Genomic DNA, 16,674 nt, shown 5'->3' with positions numbered 1-16,674 from the left:
TCTAAAGAACATTTGCATATTTCTCTTACTTTTTCTTTTTCTTGACTAAGCAGATCTTATAAGCAGAAAGTGTCTAGAAACCATGACATCCCAAATATGCACACAATTTACTAGAACTGGTTTGCAGGGACTAATGTTTTATCTCTTTAAATTTAAAATATGCCTGAAAGAGCAATTTCTGTTCTGTAATCATAGCGTATGGTTATTTCTGTGGTATCTTTGCATGTAGTAGTAACTAGATCATGTCACTGTTAGTTTTTCCTATAATTTTTAGCTTGTCTTCAAACCTGGATCCATTGTGAGAGAAGCCTCCAAACAATGCCTGTTAAATCTGCCTGAACCTGACAGGTAATGGGTTCTGCAGCCTCACAAAATGTGGCAGAACTGTTTTGCATTGCTTACATAAAAGTGTCTGCATGTCAACATCTCGGTTTCCAATTCTATATGTTACACAAAAAAACGAAGCACCTCTGATGGTTTCATTAACCCCTGGTATGGGTTAATAAAAATGTACCTCTTTTTAAGCAAGTCATCTCCAGTCAATGTTACAGCCATATAAACATGGAAGTATATCCAGAGTGTTGTCAACCTTCCCAACTGTATGTTGTCTTGGCAATTTTACTTGTGCCACTGCCAGTTCTAAATTCTATTCTATCCTCTCTCCAACCTTCCTTTTGGTTTCTCTGCCAGGCTTAGCTCCTGCCTGCCATTTGCAACATCCTCATTTTTGCCACTGATGCCTGTTGTCTCTCTCTTAGGATCCTGCTGTGATTTTTGTCAGAGCTGTCCTACCAGCTCCCTGTCTGTAGAGCATCATGGCATTTGCTACCTGAATAACAGGCAGGGTACCTGCTGAATTGGTGCCTCTGGACTGATGCTGTTCTCCATAAGGGTGTTAGCAGCCTTTGTGCCCCTGTCCAGGCCTTGAAAACAGTTAAAAGAGCAGGTTCCCAGGAATCCATTTTTGGGGCAGCTGGTACCTTTTACAACAGGTTACTGTCTGGTTCAGAGCAAGAATGTGATCTGAGGCAGTTTGGAAGGAAAAAATCCCCTCTTCACGAAGAGGGATCTTGCACCAGGATTTGGCTCATGTAGCTTCTCTCACATTGCCTTGGTTGCATTTCTTCCTTACTTTCAGTGACGGATCTGGCTTGTCCCTTCTCCTTTGCTCTCTCATCTGATGGGAAATGTGGGAAGTTTTGCTGTGTCTATGGGTGCCTTCATGTGCTGGTGCTGGCCCAGCTGGCTGCTGAGAAGTACAGCCAACTCCAACACTGGCAGAAGGCATGGTAGATGTATCCTGCTTCTTGGAAATGCTTTTGGAGAAGTCTATCCTTGAACTCAGAGTAATTAGGAAAACACTAGGGTTTTGTCCCACTGTCACTAAGAAATCACTGGGATTTGATCCTGGTCCCCCTCCCTCTCTGCCATCCTTCTGGGTGCTAAGGAGCCGTGCTGCACTCATACAGGAACACACTGCTGTTCTCACTGTGCTCCGGTATTTGCCTCAGTCCCTCTTTTCACATTCCTTCTGGCCTTTTAGTACTGCTTGTGTTTGCTCCAGTTTTACAGCCTTGATTTATAAACCTCTTTATCCTTTCCACCGAGAGTTCTAGACAGGTCATCTTCCATCGTTTTCCCTAAAGGTTTGCAGTTGCTGAGTTAAATTAGGATCACCATTTTTAAAACCTTCTTTTCTGGGGCAAGAAGGACCGGAATGTTGCTACTGAAAACTCACAGGGTTCATGAATTTGTTTAAAGTAGGAATTGGAAAAGAGGCTGGTAGCAGGTGCTGACAGTCTCTCTGGGCCTGCACTAGGGATGCTATTACCACAAAAGTAAAACCTTACTTGGAGAAGAAAATGATATAAAACTAAACGGAATGGATGACTTGGGCTCTCCACCTTTAAACTTGTAAAAATTCCACATTAGGGCCGCTAATTCTCAATAGCTCAGATAATAATTACTCCTTAGGCCCAGAAGCATCAGAAAGGTGAAAACATCATTTTCAAATTAAGGAAGAGAAGCCTAAATATGTAACTGTATTGTTACAATAATAATAATAATATATAACTGTGCCTGCAAAATTACATGAAAGAATTAAATACTTTAGGGATCAAAGGTTCCTTTAAATAGAACTATACCAACAACCAAAGAGTTGTCACTGCATTTCAGAAATGGTTATTTAAAAATAAGAAAACTTGAAAAAAGTGAGAAATACCTCTTTGGTCAGAATTTAAGCAACCATACAGATTAAAGAGATATAAATACCTGTAAATTAGAAAGGAGATAGGAAGACTCATTAAACAGTTGCAGAGAAAGATGCAGTATTCAGCAAAAATGAGTATCCTTTAAATACATCCTAGTAAAGCCCATAGAAAAGAGTAAAAATTGCTGTACCTAGACAGAAATGAAGATAGTTAAGAGGATTTTAGAAGTGATTTGCCAAAGACTTGAAAAAGTCATCAGTTTGTTTGTTTGAAAGCAGATAGCCTGCCAAAGTCAGTAACTGGATAGTCAAAGCAAAGAAATCTTCCAAGAGGACAAATGCAAACAAATCCTTGTGCTTCTTGGCAGTTTTTTTCTGTCCACTGTGCTGTGGGGAGAGTTTAATGCCTCTGCTCTTGCACATGCTGTGATAGCCTTGTGCAGTGAGAGCTTGGAAGCTGGGATGCAGAGCTAATGGAGAGGTCAGAGTTCTGTGCACTCAGAACTCTGCTTTTCACACAGAGGTGTGGGGAAATAAATATATTTTACTCAAATTAATAACTGGGCTGTGTCTGGGTCAGGCCATGGTTATTCTTTGTCCCAAGGCTTTCAGAAAATAGTATATTCTTCATTAGAATCTCTTTTCTTATAAAGCCTTTGGCCTAGAGTTTTTAAGACAATCAGATGTTTTTGAGCTTAAGATGGTAGGCAGTTTGGAGTGTTTGTTCAGAGAAGCATGACCTTTAGACTCATTGTAAGTCTTATGCTTTAGCTGGAGTTTTTGAGATGTCATACTTCATAAAAACACACAGCCTTCACTTATATAAAACTGTTTTAAACACCATAGTAGAGAAAAAAATGGAGATGTGACCCTGGATCCACCCTAACATTTGAAAATAACAGGAAAACATTTTAAGAACTGACTTCTTATATTTATGCTGGCCTAGAGGAAGACCCTGTCTATAGCTTTTTACTATTTACGATCCAGAACATTCCTGTCAGTGTGATACTGGCTCAGGTGTGTAGTGATGAAATAAGTGTTCACATTTTTAACAGTTTAATTCCATGTTTAATTCCATATCCGAGTCAGAAAGGAATTACGCCTAACATCCCAGGAGGCTTTGTGGCCTTTTCAAAGCCCTGTGGACAGGGAATAGCCCAAAGACAGGATCTTTGTTTCAAATCATAGTTGTCAGTTTGACAAAATGGAAAAAAGTGGTTTGAGGTTTTTTTAGCGTAAGTAGGGAAAAGTTCCCTGTCTCTTTTCTAATTCAATACCTGAAATAAATCTATCCTTGCATCAGAGAATAATAGTGTTTTTAAACTTTCATGTTTGAGTGGTCCTTGGAATTGAACCTCAATGAGCCTCATCTCAGTACTGGTCCTGGTGCCTGGTCTGTGAGGTCCCATAACTGTCAGATGAATCTCCTGAAGGACTGAAGAAATGGAAATACTCTTGATCATAGGTCTAGGTCTTCCTGGTAGAAGCTCAGTGCCTTTTTTTAGGAACTGGAAGTGCCTTGAAGATCAGTGAGTGCTTTCCTTACTAGTTCCCTTTTGCTTTTGTCAACTATTTTTAGGTTTTGCTAAGTGTTATTTTCTTTAAAAGCTAAAAAGAAAAGATTATCTGCAACTGTTACCTGATCACATGAAGGCAGGAGGGCTGCCTCAAAGAAGATGCATGCAGGAGGCTTCTTAGGCCTCTTAAATAACAGGTGCATGGTAAAGGCAGCAGCTGCTTTAAGAACCTCTTCAGTTTTGAGAAGTGTCTTGCTGGTCAAGCAGTACACATATTCCAAGAACTGTGCTTTGTGAAAACCGCCATACCTCATAAATGACTTTTGCTTTGTAAAAAACCACTTGCAAAGTATAAAAATATGCATTCCAGTTTGCTGGGGTGTGAACACATAACTAAGAGCAGAAAGTGAGAGGGAAACTAGAGACAGTAGATGCACCAACCGTCAGACATTAATTTCATAGAGATAGCTATTTCTGATGTAAATTCTCAATAGCAGTTGGAAGATGCTGAATTTTTGTGACTTATAAAGAAGTATTCTGAGGCGAAATAAAAGAGCATGATGTTGTTGAAACAATATTGTTTCCTTATAAAATAAGATCATGAATGGAAGATAACAAATTAGTCTGTTTATATATTTAAAAGGTTTTAATGCACTTAAGGACATCTGGCTAGTTCATGCTTTAAAATGTACTTGCATGACTGTTAATAGGAAGGGATTTTGAAACAATTACTAATCAGGATATGTCCTGATTAGACAGAAAAATCTAATTTTGCTGCTTGAAATAGAATATATCAATATTAAAAAAATCAATACAGAAGGAGATCTTGCTGCTCTGAATATCCTGCTAGGGGCTAAATTTGATCACTGTTGTAGTGGGTGTAGAAAAGGAAAAGGCTTGCAGAGTTGTGTGTCCCCGTGTAAAATGGCCTGGGGTGTATGCCCTTCCTGTGTCTGCAGTCAGAGCTGCCGTTCTGGAGTGCTCTGAAAAATCGACTAATGGCAGTGCAATTTCCAGCGTGGGTCAGTTCTAGACTCAGATTATGTAACCCCTCCCTTCCCTCCTGCACCATTGGCACTGCTCTCTGAAGTGCCAGACATGTCTCAGTGTTGTGGGTTTATTAGGAAAGACCTGAAGAACTGCCCAAGGGATGAAATTGTCCCTGGGCTACCCAGCTGGGCAGTTCTTACAGTGGATGATCTTAACTTAAATATTAAGAAGCCTAGTTTATGTGAAGCAGTAATAGCAAATACATCCTCCTGCTTTGTCATCAGCACTGCTGCAGAACAGCGCCTTTAAGGTGGTATCCTTTGCTCACCTTGTGCATCTTTAAGCTGTAAAAGTGGACTGCACGTTTGGTTTGCAGTCATCTGCATCCCCACCTGCTTACTTGGCTCTTTACTTCTAACTCCTTAGTCATGTTGACTATGCAAAACTCTCCAGCTTGTGTTTTATTGGTAATAGTGGGATGATAAGTATAATGGGTAGCGATAATGACCCCTCTGTTTCAAAGAATGTCCACTGTGGTGCACAGGGGACTCATAGCATGGAGCTATTTTTTCCATACTTTGTCCTTTGAGAATGTTTTAACCTTTGGTCTTTTAAAATAGGATGTTAAGATGTGTCTATGTTACCTGTCCAAAACATACAGAAATCTAAGATGTTTGATCTAGTGCATTGATTTTTTTTTTCTCAGGTTCACAGATATTTGCCAATGATTGACATCATCTGAAAGCTACAGAAGAGAAGGTTCTGGTTTAGGTTTTTTTTAACTTCTAAAACTTAAAATTCTGTGATATTTTTATTTCTGAGCATTCCATTGTGTCAGACAGTCCTAAAATCACTGAGAGGGAGACCTGCTGTGGGGCAGGCAGGACATCTCCAGCTTTCACAGTTAATTCTGGAATCTAGAAGTAAGCCAGCATCATGTGTAAGGCAAACAGGGCAGTGAGAGTGGTTTCAGTTCTTGCTGTGGGGGGAAAAAAAACCACTGCTTCCAACTAGCACACCATGGAGTAATCTCTGTATTCCACTGCTGGACTGGGATGCTTGAGCCCAGCAGAGCAGAAACAAGGAGGCACAATCCTTTGCAAGTGCCTTGGAGCAGGTGCTGATTATGAGACAAGTTGCAAGGTTCTCAGAAAACAATGTTAACATTTATCTGAAAAATGCTGGAAATAGGTCTCCAGAGGTCGAATACCTGCCATTCTTGCGTCACTCATTCGCGTCCACTGTCTGTCCAGTGTGGTCCGAGCTCACCGCTGACCCATCTCTCTGCGTGAGCAGCCGGGCGCTGGTGTGTGGTGCCAGGCACATCTGTCCCCGACTGCGTAGCTGGAGCTGCGTGGAGTGGTTCGTGTCGCTTGTCTTTAACTGGAGGAGCTGCTCTGCAGCTGGAGTCCGACGTGAGGTTTCAGTTTGAGACGCATAAGGCGAAGGCGCCCACGGTGGGATGGGGAGCACTCCTCGGGAGCCCGTGAGGAGTGGCCTGAGAGTGCTGGGAAAAGTGTTCAGCCAGCACCGGTACCCGTGCTGGCTGAGGTTTGACCTGTGTCAGGCATTTCGGAGCGCGGGCCGCGGTTTACCCGTGTCGGGTATTTCGCAGCGCGGGACAGGATCTCGGTGCTCGCCGTTGCCCGGAGATCGAGAGCCAGAGCCGCACCGGGCTGGCCGCGGAGCACCGGAGCAGGCAAAGCCGCCCGTGGGGATGCCCGGGGCCGCCGCCGCGGGCGCTGCGCGGTCCGCAGAGGGTTAAAGCGCCCTGCGCACGGGGGTGGGGGCGCGGCGGCTCCTCCCCGCCGCCGTGACACGGCAGCCGCTCGCCGCAGCCCGGGCCGTGCCGGCGCATCCTCCGCGCTCCGGGCAGCCGGTCGGCGTCGCTCCCCGGCCAGGATGGTAGGTGCATCTTCCTTCCCCACCGGCCTGGGGCGAGCAGCGAAGGGTGCCAGGGCGGTCGGGAGTGAGGAGCCCCGGTATCGTGGAGGTTGCGGGATGGAGGCGGCGGCGCTTTGTTCGCGCTCGGATGCTGCTCATTGCTTTGGAAGACGTTGGTCGGCCGGGGAGGAAGGGCCCTTCTGGGGAGGTAACGGGGGATATCGGTGACGGCAAGCGGACCTGTCCGGGCTCTGCGCTCCTGTGCGCGGGCCCGGTGAGTTGCTGGGGCTGCGCAGCCCTGGCAGGGGCGCAGGTGAGGAAACGCACCTGCTCGCAGCGGTCATAGCGGGTGCGGGTTTATTTCCTTGGAATTTGGGGGGGTTGAGGAGGATTAGTAACAAGAGGGGAAGGTGGCTGCGGATGGAGCTTGGGGTTTTTATGATCTGCGGACCTCGCCCCTCCTCAGCTGTTTGTGTTCGAGTATAGGAACAAAACCTAAATTCCCCAGCTGCTCAGCTGTTTGCTGCACTTGTGTCCTTAGCTCAAACACAGAGAAGGATGTATGAAGATGGGTCTAGAGAAGAATCTGGAGAAAGTATTCCGCCTGACAGGAGTTTAAGGAGTCCTGCAGCATTATGTTTTATCCCAGTATGGTCTTCCCTGAAGATGGTGTGCTGCTGGAGAAGGGAGGAGGTGGTACGAGGCATCTCACAGATGCTGCCTTTGGGCAAGGCTTGGCAAAAGACAGTATTAGTGTCTGTATCATCGTTCAGCTCCGTGCCGATGGTGGAATCAGGCTAATGCCAGGCAGGAGGGGGGAGGGTTGTTAAGGTGGACTGTCATGCTATTGATTTGATGGAAGAGAGATAGAGGGCCAGTCTTCTTTTGCAATTTCTCTCTCCTTTGGTGCTGCACACTCGCATATGAGTAGTCTTGAAGTAGCTGAAGTCTGACTTCAAGCTTCACAACACTACATTCTTCCACTACAGGAAACCAAAAAGCATCCAAATGCATCCAGCGAGTGGGGGAGTAAAAAGGGAAGGTTCCTGTAAAATGTGCATGATGCAGCCTTTCTGTGGCAGCAGAGAGAGGAGACGTGGCCAAGCTTGGAGCTGATTTTCATCCATGTAGGCTATAATCAGGGACTTTGTGCTTAAGAAATGAGAATAACAAAATGCTTTCTTTTTCCTAGCAGTAGTCCTTTGTCATCCCTGACCTTGCTGTATTGCCCATGTAACATGGAGGGATAAGGGGCCAGCTGTCTCTTTATCATTAGCTCTCCTGCATTGCCAGTGGTACTGTGTGATGATGACACCTTTGCAGTCACAGACACATGGGGTTCTATTTTAATAGGGTATCTCTGGTATTTGTTAGTGTTACCACCAGCAAGCTTCTTGTTAAAAGTGTTAAATTATCTGTATGCTAGAGCTGAAATGTGTTGAAGTATTTCAAAATATGGCCTTTTATCTCCAGGGTTCAGAGCTAGAGGAGCAAGAGCATGGTTTAGCACTTTGCACAGACCTGGGTATGTGACCATGAATATCTGTCAGACACTGTTGTTTTGGCTAAGAGGGAAAAAGAGAAGAAGCAAAACCCCATTGACCAGGGAGGGAGCAATGAAAAGAAGTCATTAGTGATGACTAATGATGACCAACAAAAGCTTTCTTAATATTAGAAGAGAGGGGCTGAGAGTGATCAGACTGGGACTGTCAGTGATGTAGGGAGGGGAAAAAGGAGGGAGCTGTAATCAATGTGTCATTGATCACACAGTGAGCTTGAAGGGGAGGAGCATGGCTGCTGCACACTCACACACGCAGAAACACACGCACGCACACACACACTGCGGCAAATTCTGCAGCTGGTGCCTGCTGGCTTGTGACTGCAGAAAAAACAAGCTCCGGTTTAAACTCTCTGATCTCAGAGACGAGGCTGTTTCTATTCCAAGTCGCTCTGGTTCCGCTGTGAAAAGCCCTGCAGGCTGGGCACTGTTCCAGAATGACAGGGATTCCTCTTTCTTCTGATGGGGTAGAGGCCCTTTTGCTGTGTAAGGTCAGTACCCTCTCTGTCTCCTTGATGGCTCCATACTGGTTGGCTGCATCCAGCCCCCGTGTCTGTCCTTACAATTTCTCCAGCAAGTAGTTATTGAATTGGGACACATTTTTTCCTCCCCTCCTTTCCTTTCCTGTGATCTGGCAAGGCCAGGCTGTTAGATCTTCTGCCTTACTCCCATTCTGCAGACAGATAGATGTGTAGCTTTGCAGTAGTTTCTTTCCTGACAAAACAATCCACCTCCTGTCATGTCTTTTTGCCACTCTTCCTCTTGTCTATCGTGCTGGCATACCTTAGTCACATCCTCAGCAGGTGTGGTGGTAAATGGATGATACACTGGATCGCAGGAGCATGGTGAGCAATTGCCAGCGCTTTGGTGAAAGCAGGGAAGCCACGTGTGTGAACAAGAGGTGCAACATGTCTCAGTCAAAGGGGCATGGCTGCACACCAGGGTAAGGGCAGAAGAGTGGTTCCTCAGCATGAGTTTCTATGGGATGTGGCTTGTGCTCTTTGGACATGTTCAGACACAGACCTTCCTAGGTAACGCCTGGGATGCATCTTGCAAAGAAAGAAGAAACTCCGAAGCAGATAAGGATGCAGTAATACATCCTTGTGATAGGTGTCTGAGTATAGAGATCTTAGTGGGTGCTGCTTCTAGCACAGCCCAGGGTGCTTGCTACAGGCATTATCACAGACTTTCCACTGCTCCTTGATGGGCAGAAGAGAGAGACCTCCAGGTCCTTTAGAGGAGATGCAATGGGAGCCCAAAGCAGTTGAGATAGTCTGGTTAGCACACAGAGACCTGACAGTAGCAGCTACTTTAAAACACAGGGAGTATCTTCCAGCCTTTGTAGTGTTAGTTAGGCAAAAGTACCTGGGGAAGAAAGGGAGGTGATAGAAGCTCTCCATCAACCCAGCAACTGTGTATGGGAGGAAAGAGAGCAAGCTATGTGTAAATGAATGCCTAAAAATTATTCTGGGGAGAATGTACTGAGATGGAAAAACAGGATTTATTTTTCTTTCCCCCTAAAAAGTCATGAACTTTCTGGACTCCAACACCAGCCTAGTAGCTGTTGACAGGAAAGATTGGAGACAGTATTGAGCTAGTTTGGTTCTAACTTCTTAGTTTGTAGAGGTGCTTGGGTGCACAGTATGAATTCCTCTTACAAATAAACCTTCTGTGTTTGCAGTAAATACTTTCCTTCTACTAAAGCATTGAAATTAACAAGCTTCTACCAGTTTTGTGAAAGGTGGTTGAGCAGGCGAGTGATCAGTCAGTGCCCTCATGGGAACAGTGCACATCTGTTTGTCCTGCACTCCCTGCTCGCACACCAGCTGTCAGCACGTGGCTGTCTCTGAGCATGCTGCCACTTGTACAGTTGGTAGTTTTGGCTCACAAGTGGAGCTGAGAGTATGGCAGTGGACAGCAGGGAATGTGGAGGAAGCTGGCATTACAGTGGTGGAACAGAGCAGAGTGGACACACAAAAAGCAGTCTTCATTAGTTCATGCCTTGCTGTGCCTAATCTCTATGGCTTGTTTTTTTACCTTGCTTCACATTAAGAAATGGAGATAAATTTCTAAATGTGGTGGCTTTAGTTCAGTGTCCTCTCACAGCTTCCTCTCCAGGATCTCAAAAGTTAGCACTAATGGCACAATTAGTTATGTAACCAGCTTTTCAGGAAATTTCTGTCCTTCTGATGCTTTATTCACAGATGAACATGAGCACTAATCTCCTTGGCCAGCAGATTCTTAGCTCTCCTGAGATCTTGAAGTCTTGCTGGATCGAGCTCTCAAATGTATAGAATAGTACTGGGTTGGCTTTTTTTTTTTTTAATGGGGAGTACAATTTTGATTCATTTCTGCCTTTCTGAAAAGCAGCATTATCCCAGTGTCAGTGTTTGGAAAGAAATTAGTGAGCCCTTTCTTTGCTTTTGAAAGTAAAGGCTTGAGTATTTCCTCCAAGAAGTTGAAGGCTGAGAATCGCCAACCGAAGGAGGCTTGCAAGTCACAGAGGGGCAGGACTCAATATGCATGTCTGTTATCAATACATGTGTGTCTCTTTGCACATGGTACTGTCATTCATGCACCTTCTTGTGAAGCACTGAAGTCTTTGGCAATTTGCTAGAACCTACCTCAGGGCTGTAAAAGTTTAGTGCTGTGTTCCACAATGCTGTAGCTACAAACAGACTGTGTTTAAAAAGCATGGCAGCATAACTGGCTTCCTCTATTGACTTTCACGTTGAGAAATTCAGTTAATTGCTTTTGCACTTTGCTAACCTTTTGTTTCACTGAGATCTCATCTGTCCATTCTCTATTAAGCTCTAGTGTCAAATTTTTAAGTATTTTAGGAAAAAAAATAGCGGGAAGAAGCCATTAAAAAACCTCCCTTTTGAAAGTTATCTGAGGAATATGGGTCTGTCATCAGGCACTCCAGATGCTCTTAGAAGAGAAATGGGAAGGAGCCAGTGATTTACCTTCTGGGTGACTAGATATATGTTCTGAAAGGCTTGCTAAAAATGGATAAGGGTAAGTTAAGTTGTAGTTTTTAGACAGAAATGCAGACACTACCCAAGCCATGTAAGAAGTCAATGGCCTCAATCAAAAATAACTCCTTTGCACAACACTAAAGCATTGCACAGGGTGGCTTTCTGTGCCTTTGACCCATGTGGCATCTTTCTGAAGAACCAGCTTGCAGGCTGATAGATATGAGCATAATGTGTGTTTTGGCCCAGTTCTTGGTTGCTAGATTTGCATGGGAGTTTTATTTGTTATGGCTTTTCCTTCTTGCTGTTGGTCCCTATTCAAAGGCAAAGACCATTGTTAAGGAAGAGGGAGGCATGGGAGCATGGAAGGGTCCTGTGCCTGCGTGGCTCCAAGGGAACTGAACAAGTGAGAGACCCTGAGAGAAGTGTTTGAGGTGACAGAGGCCTCTCCTGCTCCTTTTTGTTCTCCCTGGTCAGTAAGTTCAGTCCCTGATTCCACCGTGTAATCTGCAATCTGAAAGGGACCTGACTAGATGGGGTGGCATTGGGAAGCAGGGGCTCCTGTGATGAAATAAGACTTGAGTGAGCTCGTTTCAAGCAGACTGATGGGAGGCAGTGGCTGAGTGGACATGTCACCAGTACCACGAGAGGAAGATGTCCCGGACTATTCTGCTAGAAACCTCCTTGGCTGCTTCCAAACCCCTCTCTCTTCAGTGCTAAAGGGACAGGCCCTGTGTTTGCTGGAAGAAGGGACAGGAGGCCTTGAAGTTTTCACTTTGAAATAACTTTTTGTATCACATTCATTATTGCTGTATTCCAGATTGTAAATCAAATCCCAGGAACCTAGACCTGGGTTCTATCAAGGATCAACTAGATCCAAGAGTGCAAAGTCAAGATGCAACAAAGAAAGTTGTTGGCAGAGGAGAGCTGCTTTTTCTCAAGGGCTGGCAGAATACAGTCCTGTGCTTCACCAACCACCTCAGCCACTTGGAGTTCACAGCTGGTTTAATATCTGTATCTTCATGAAGGCTGACATTCAGCAGGTCATCCTCAAAACAAGCAAGGGAGAGAAGAAAAGCTGCTTGGAATGAGACTGTTAACAGTATGGAATAGGAACAAGGTTTGAAGAGTCCAAACAGTTGCTATCAATCAGAGGCAGGACCCTCTTGCCAGAAATTTGGCATCTCGATAGGCAAACAGGAGGAAATCTCAAGAGTTAATCCCTGTGTGTGCAGCCATCCTCTCTTTTATACAATTAAGTTCTCCCTGCCTCAGGCAGTTTATTTGTCATATTGATCAGTTGAGAAAGGAAACAAAAAAAAAAAAAAAGAGAGAGAGAAATGGAACAGATCATTAGCTGTACCTCCAAGTCAGTCAGAGTCAGCATTACCCAGATGCTCCTAAACTAGGAGAAACACCCAGTTTTCTTCAGTCTGTGCTATGTTCTGGTTGTAAGAGCATGTGTTCTGGGATGCATATTCTTATTAAAATTAAGAGATAATAAGCTGTCCAACTTTGACTTACAGGAGTCTTCATCTCTGGAGCCTGAAACAGGGTATCTGCCTCAGTGCCAATGGGAGTGGTTTTGTGGAACCTCTGTTTCAGGGACTGGCAGCAACTCCCAGCTGAAGTCCAACTGACACAGAAAGGGGAAACATTAATTTGGTTTCCAAAGGGACCTGCTGTAATGAGTCTGCCAGGGGTTGGTGGAGTGAGGACACCAGATAAGAGGGTGTCTTAAGGTGTGTTTAGGTTTTCTTTCATGGATTTAGCTGGAGACATTTAAGAAGTCACAGCTTCAGCTCCTCACAGCTGGAGGCCATGTCTCTGTGCAGGGCTGCATTCCTGATTCATGCGCATGCCGCACACTGTTCCTCAGCAGAATGATGCAAGGCCAGCATGAGTCAGCAAAGCTGCTGCAGGGAACAGAACATTTTTTTGTGGCCAATCTAGCACCTGGCCAGCTTGGTAGAAGTGGTCACCTTATCCATTATCTCAGTGGTGGTATAACTTCCAGTTGAAGGGCAGTAACTTCTGGAAATACATAAAACTGTTTCCAAAGTGAATATCTGCATCTTCAATTAGTGGTTCTAAAATGGCTGAGCTATCAAATTGCTCCTTAGCATAAAAGTGAGACAGTATGTGCAATTAGGGAGCAATGAGATGGTTGCTATGGTTGACATGATATAGAAATAGAGGTTGCCTGGGAGAGGAGCTGTAGATGGCATGAAAATATCACAGGGAGGAGGGAAGATGGCAAGAACAGGCAAGTGGTTAGCAGGAATATCTCTTGGGATGTGGCAGGTGCCCACAGCCTCCCACACCTTAAGGAATATTTCATCTCCTTCTCTTGCCCTGCTGCTGGTTTGCCTTTGTAGTAAATCCCCAGGAGGCAGTCAGTCATTTTGCAGAGCCTGCTCTTACCTTAAAGCATGATCAGTTCTCCTGGCATGCAGTAACAGTATGGTACGGTGAGTTATGAAATATGTCCAGCATTATACATAAAAGCTCTGCTCTGGCTCCCCTGATGCTCTTGCATATGCTGTGTGCTTCTCTGCTCAGTCCTCTGTGTGCCACACTGCCAAGCTCCCTGTCAGGGCTGGGTGTAATCTGTCACCCTTTTCCTCAGGTACAGGGCCGCACAGCAGGAGACTGTTAGCGCATGTGTGGTCGTATTCTGGAGAGGCTGCTCTTCTACCTTCTTCAATATAACTGGAATATGAGCAATAATGGTCAATATACCATGTGTACCCCAAATTCCCCTCAGTCTGCAACTGGGCTATTAGCTAAAATCAAAGCCAGTATCTGGAGATTTGCCCTTGTTAACAGGCAGAAGCTGGTGTGGGTGTGCTTTCAGTCCGTATAGAATGCTTTGCTTCATAAAGACGTTTGAATTATCTTCCCTCTCTCGGCACACTGCTTTGTGCTTTCCTGTGCTTTGTTTATTCAGTTCCTCCAGATAAGGCACATCTCCTGTTGCACATCCACAGGACTTTATTTCAGTAGTGCTGTGTTTTTAACTGTGTGACTCTGTATCTCAATATGAAAAATCATCAAACACTATTTTGAAATTTTCATAAAAAATAAAAACTGAAAACTCATACATGTAATATTTTCCTGCTCAAACACCATTGACTTCCCCTTTTTTTTCTAGGTGCAGTTTAAAATCCCTCATTTTATGCCTTGGTGCATCTGTGACCTGTTGGGTGATGGTTTCCACTGCTCCACAGGCAGCACACAGCTCTGCCCTGGCCCTCCCTGGCAGAGGCTCAGCACTTTGCTGCAGTTTCTTGCCTCTCGATTTTCAGATGATTTTCATATTTCCATTAAAAGTGTGTTTCCCTTTACTGGAACACAATGAGTTTCTCTGAGAAAATCACTAAAGATCCCCTTAAAGGGGATAGATTTTTTGATTTAGCCATTGACAAATAAATATTTGTCTACTTCTTCAGAGTGTTTGAAGACCTAAAAATAGAAAATGTATGAAATAAATCTTTACAGTAGACTTTTTCAGACCATGAGAGGCAGAACACTTGCACTGTCTGAAGCCAGTTCCTCATCATTCTCAGCTACTGAATCACACTAGCAAGCTAAAACTACAGCACTTTCCCAATAATCTTATGAAAATAAGTAGTTACTGCAGACATCACATGTTGTGTGAGGAGGGAAGGAGACTGTGAGACGGCCCTTTTCCTGTGATCCCCAGTGATCTGGCTAAGCCCCTTGCTCTGCTCATCTCTGGAAAAGCAACGAAGAGCTGGATGTGCCCAGAATTTCTGGGACCCGCTGCATTTCCTTGGGCTCTGGAAGGTAGTGGTTAGGCACCAGTGTGCATGGCAGCCACCCACCTAGGACTCAGAATCTCTCTTAGCCTTTTCTGGGGGATTTATGCCTGTACTCCTCACCTGGTGTCTCTCTACTTACCTTGCCTGAGAGTCTCCTCTCATCTGGCACGACGCTGCCATTAGATGGTAAGGAGGAACAGAGTGGGACTTGTCCTGTCATTGTGATAAACACATCCAGGTGCATCCCTGGGGTGCGAGAAATCGTGTTTGAGTTCCTGAGCTGGAATCACCACATGAGGACCTGAGTGGTGAATCCACAGTTGTTGGCTATGTACTGGCTGCCAAAGCAATCTCTGTGTTTATTTGTTAACTCCTGAGCCTACCTGACTAGCTGGCAGAGCTTCCAGGTCTCCATCAGCCAGAGCTGGTCCCATCTGCCAGCTGTACACTGTTCAGGTTGCCTGCTGGAGAAAGGAGCTGTGCGCTCTTCAGGTGCTGGGAGTGTGACATTGCTTCCAACAAGGGCACATTCACTCCTTTCCCTCATTGCTGGACAACATGGGCTGGCCCTGGTCTGGCAGAGCAGTGGGTCCGTAGTGTAGTTGGACACGGGACTGTGTATCTGCACAGACAGGATGAGAGGCAGGACCCTGCTCAGAGTTCAGTGCAGAACCTTTTCTCCTTTTCCTCTGGTCTTTACAATCTCCCTCCCAAGGAGCTGTGGCTTGCTGTACTTGGTACGGTCCTGGAGTGTTTGTGAATGACTGTGTTGTTTCATTCTCTGAATGGACACCATTTGGGCCTGGATCCTTTTTCTCCCATTGGCACTGAAGAAGCTGCAGTTGGAGACTTCACAGCCTCAGAATGAGAGAGTCAGTTACTATCTCAGTGTTGTTATGTAATTTCAGAGTGAAGGAAATGGCAGTCTTTCAGATTGCACTAGCTCATGTTAGTTATGCGAATATATGCACTCTAAGAACCCTATGCATGGTTTGACTGTCCTCAGAGGTAGACTTTGTTCAATAAATATCAGGAAGACCATGTGACCCCAGGCCCAGCTCTTTGCTGAAGTCTAGCAAAAGGTACTGAGCCATAGTGATATCTAGGATCTTCTTGTTAGAGTCTTTTTAACAGTGTCCCCTTGAAGAGAGATGTTCATAATGTCAGGTAAGACAGCCAGAAGTGAGGAAGAGTGGGTTTTTAATCAGCATGGCTTGTGTGCCTTGATAACATTTTCAGACTCTGAAACTTCTGTATTTTTTATCAATGTACTATTGGTGTTCACTTTACAGGTAGAACCTGGCCTGGTAAGCCTAAATAATTTTAGGGACCAAGGAGGGGAAGGGTGTGGGAAGGCCTAAGGGAGGTAATGAGGGATAAAGAATGCACTCTGGGTGGGAAAGGGCTGATTTCTATGTGGTCAGACAAGCAGTCTCCATCCTCTGGATGGCAAAGTCATGGGAGCTCTGCAGCCCAGATTTGCACCTGCCATCAGACAGGTACACAGACTGGTGAGTGAGATCCCTGCCCTGAGTTTTCTCTTTTACTGGCTAAACAGTCCCACCTGACTTCTCCTCTCATCAAGATGTGCCAGTCCTTTAGTCATCTTTTGGCCCTTACCTTCATTCTGATTTGTTGTACCAGTCAGAGCATCATGACTGATTTCAGCACAGTCACTTGAAAGATGACCCAGTGCTCTGGCCTAAGGCATCATTTCACAAAGGTGAGAAACTGGGTCCCGCTGCCCTGACACTTG

General features: G+C 45.0%; 1 protein-coding gene across 2 annotated transcripts in view; it reads left to right on the top strand.

Moving 5' to 3' along the window:
• Positions 1-16,674, top strand: part of MAP1A (microtubule associated protein 1A) — a 56,538-nt gene that overhangs the window by 17,654 nt on the left and 22,210 nt on the right. Inside the window, exon 1 of one of the 2 annotated variants that reach the window (XM_032123056.1) lies at positions 6,534-6,621. The exons of the other annotated variant lie outside the window; for it this stretch is intronic. The gene's annotated coding sequence lies outside the window, so the exon portion shown is untranslated. Of the gene's footprint in view, positions 1-6,533; positions 6,622-16,674 lie in introns of those variants that run through there. 2 annotated transcript variants of the gene reach the window in all.

This window comes from Corvus moneduloides, chromosome 13 (genome assembly GCF_009650955.1).
Source record: "Corvus moneduloides isolate bCorMon1 chromosome 13, bCorMon1.pri, whole genome shotgun sequence".
NCBI lineage: Eukaryota > Metazoa > Chordata > Aves > Passeriformes > Corvidae > Corvus > Corvus moneduloides.
The sequence above is the reverse complement of the archived record's forward strand: the minus strand, read 5'-3'. Positions and strand labels throughout refer to the sequence as shown.